The sequence below is a fragment of the Medicago sativa genome, chromosome 5 (assembly GCF_051527215.1).
Source record: "Medicago sativa cultivar Bolivia chromosome 5, Bolivia_mono, whole genome shotgun sequence".
Lineage (NCBI taxonomy): Eukaryota > Viridiplantae > Streptophyta > Magnoliopsida > Fabales > Fabaceae > Medicago > Medicago sativa.
This window is the reverse complement of record NC_140753.1, coordinates 64121127-64123902: the sequence shown is the minus strand read 5'-3', so window position 1 is coordinate 64123902 and position 2776 is coordinate 64121127. Positions and strand designations below refer to the sequence as shown.

Sequence of the window (2776 nt, the reverse complement as noted above, 5' to 3'; positions counted from 1 at the left end):
CTTTATCATCATTTTTATTTTTTTAAGTCAACCATGAGAACAGCCCGAATGACAGCCTATTTGACTAAGGTTTTACGGTTCGGCTTTAAATTCGCAAGGAACCAATTTCCCTTCTAGTGGAGATCTTGTTAATGGGTGACACCCTCACTAAATGAAAGAAAAATGACCGAATATAGGACAAGACGACAAGCAGATTGAGACCAGTCAAAGACCAAAAGAAATCACAGGAGTAAACAACAAGTGAGACTACCATAGAGTGCTAATAGCTTTTTGCGAGTAAATGGTGCCGCGGTTCACAATTTACTAACAAAAACCTATTATTACTCTATGTCTGCAGCTATTAGGACCTACAACCAGGCGAATGAAACGCACCGTTTCAAAAAATTTTATTATTTTTGTTTTTAAAAAAAAAAAAAGGACAGCAAATATAAAAAGAATATAAAAATATAGAGAGCCACCCATTTTTTTTTATTTCTCCCGAAGCTTCCATATCTCTCTATCAGGTTCCACTTCTACTACCCTCCTTCAATACACCATTTCCTCTTTCTTTCAATATGCCATATTTCTTCCATACACTCATGAGGTCAATTTCACACCTAATCAAAGATTTCTAATACTCTCACAAGTTCTCTTGGGTAGGATTTTGAGTTAGTGTTGGTGGGTTAAGAAAGGAGAAGGATGCCCATACAATGAAAGTGGCTCAAAGATTCTTTGAGGTAATTTACACAACCCATAACTCAATTAAGGCATCTCTAGCTATGTGTAGTTTGATTTAGAAACTTATTATAGAGTTTAGAGTAGGTATGGAAGGAATTTAGGGCTGCATATAGTTAGAAATTTTTTAGAATACTCATTTTAATCTTAAAAATATTACCGATGCTCAGATTGGGCACTGGATACTTTGCTTGCTTCTACGGGAGTGGCTGGAGAGAAAATTTGGTCAATTCGGCATAACTGTGAGTTGATAACGATCACTATCACTTATTTTAATTATCGTTATTATCTATATTTTGTTGAATTTATATGTTAAAGTATTTATCAAATTAGGGAACACACCCTTTGAACATTTTTTTCGTCATTGTTATATAATTTCAAAGTCATCAAATTTAACTATACTCTATTTGCATTGCAAAAGATTTGAAATTGAGGTATGGTTGCATATACTCTGACTTGAATTTTGAGACATGGAGAAATACGGTTTTGAGATATATGTTTTTGGGAATTTTCGATATTAATATAAACTCAAATTAGGCTACTTATGATTTATACGTTGACTTGAAATGGATATTTGATTTGCACATATTTTTGTGCATTGGATTAATATGTTCCGGGAAATACATTGTTGTGATAATTCCTACTTTTAATATGTTCGTGAAACTAGCTTTGATATGTTCTTAAGTATGGTTTTGAAGTTGTGTTTTTCGAAGATTTTGATATTAATATGGACTATATTTGGATTTGAATTTGGATTTACCTATGATGATAAGTAGTAGATTTTCGATTGAGTTTTGATGAACGTATTTTGACATAAGTTTCAATATGTTGTGAAATATGGTTTTAGAGACATTTTGAAAATTTTGTTTTGAGAAAAACTATTATTATCGCGACGACCTAGGTGCACCTAGTATGTGATTTCAATTAGGTAAAGTTACCCCGTTAGATGGAGCCGCCCCTATGGAAAGGCCGCCATTAGGAGGAGAGGGCTATCAATGAGAGGTAAACTCCCTAATTGAAAATGTTTTACACTTTGTTTTGAGTCGAGAGAAAAGAGCTATCCGTTAGATGGAGCCGCCCCTATGGAAAGGCCACCATTAGGAGGAGAGGGCTATCAATGAGATGGAGCTAGTTCTCGATTCACCCATTTTGTTTATTTTCACTAAATGGAGTTTTCTATATTTTCTTTAAAGGCTTTTATCAAGATTGTCGACAATATATTTTAGAGGCTTTTATTATGATTTTTGGCAATTTATTTTTTTAAAGGCTTGTAACGTTATCTTCATGTCTTTACGATGTTGGACTTTTCGTAGAAGTATACCTATTTGATTGGAAATATATACCATGTGTGGATTTTCATGCATATAAAAGGTTGCGGATTATTAGAATTTTTAGACGGTTACTATTTTTGTAAATTGACATTAGATTTGAGAAAGTAAATAATCGTGCCCTTGTGTGTTTCCCTTCTAGTTGGTGGTGGTTGTTATCTCTCACTAAGTCCTTGTGACTTACTCTTTCATTTTCTATTTTTTTTCAGATTCAGAATGCAGTTGAGTAGCAAGCTGCTAACATACTCAGAGTCTCAACATTGTTGCTCTTGTGGTAGGCTTCCTTTGGTGGAAGACTCTTTTGTTTATGTTGAGTCGGTATATCTGCAGCTATTTGAAGTATATGATATTTTGTTTATAACTGTACAAACAGTGTCACTTTTTAAATTCTAGCTGATATGAACAGGATTTACATCTTGGAAAATATTGAAAATACAGATGATACTTTGCCGAAATTTCGGTGGATATTATTTTTAAATGAGTACTTTGGAAGTTGTTTAAATTATAATTTTCTAGTGTTGTCAATAGGCTTGCCGGACTAGGATGTTCTAGTTCGTGCGCCGGTCACGATTTTAAATCTTGGGTCGTGACACATCTTGTGCTTCATCAGAAGCAGCTTCATCTTGTGCTTCTGATGTGGGTTCAGCTTCTGGACTATCTTCAGACTCAGCTATCTGATCAGGTTCTGGAGTAGCTTCAGGAACCTGTATCTCTGCAAAACTTTCACCTTGCTT

At 34.3% G+C, this 2776-nt stretch overlaps 1 long non-coding RNA gene across 1 annotated transcript; it reads left to right on the top strand.

The window, feature by feature from the left end:
• The first annotated feature begins 371 nt into the window (after nt 1–371).
• LOC146923979 (uncharacterized) lies at nt 372–2544 on the top strand. Its single transcript, XR_015010948.1, has 3 exons — nt 372–716; nt 885–956; nt 2252–2544. It is a non-coding gene; the product is annotated as an uncharacterized LOC146923979 (long non-coding RNA).
• The last annotated feature ends 232 nt before the right edge of the window (nt 2545–2776 follow it).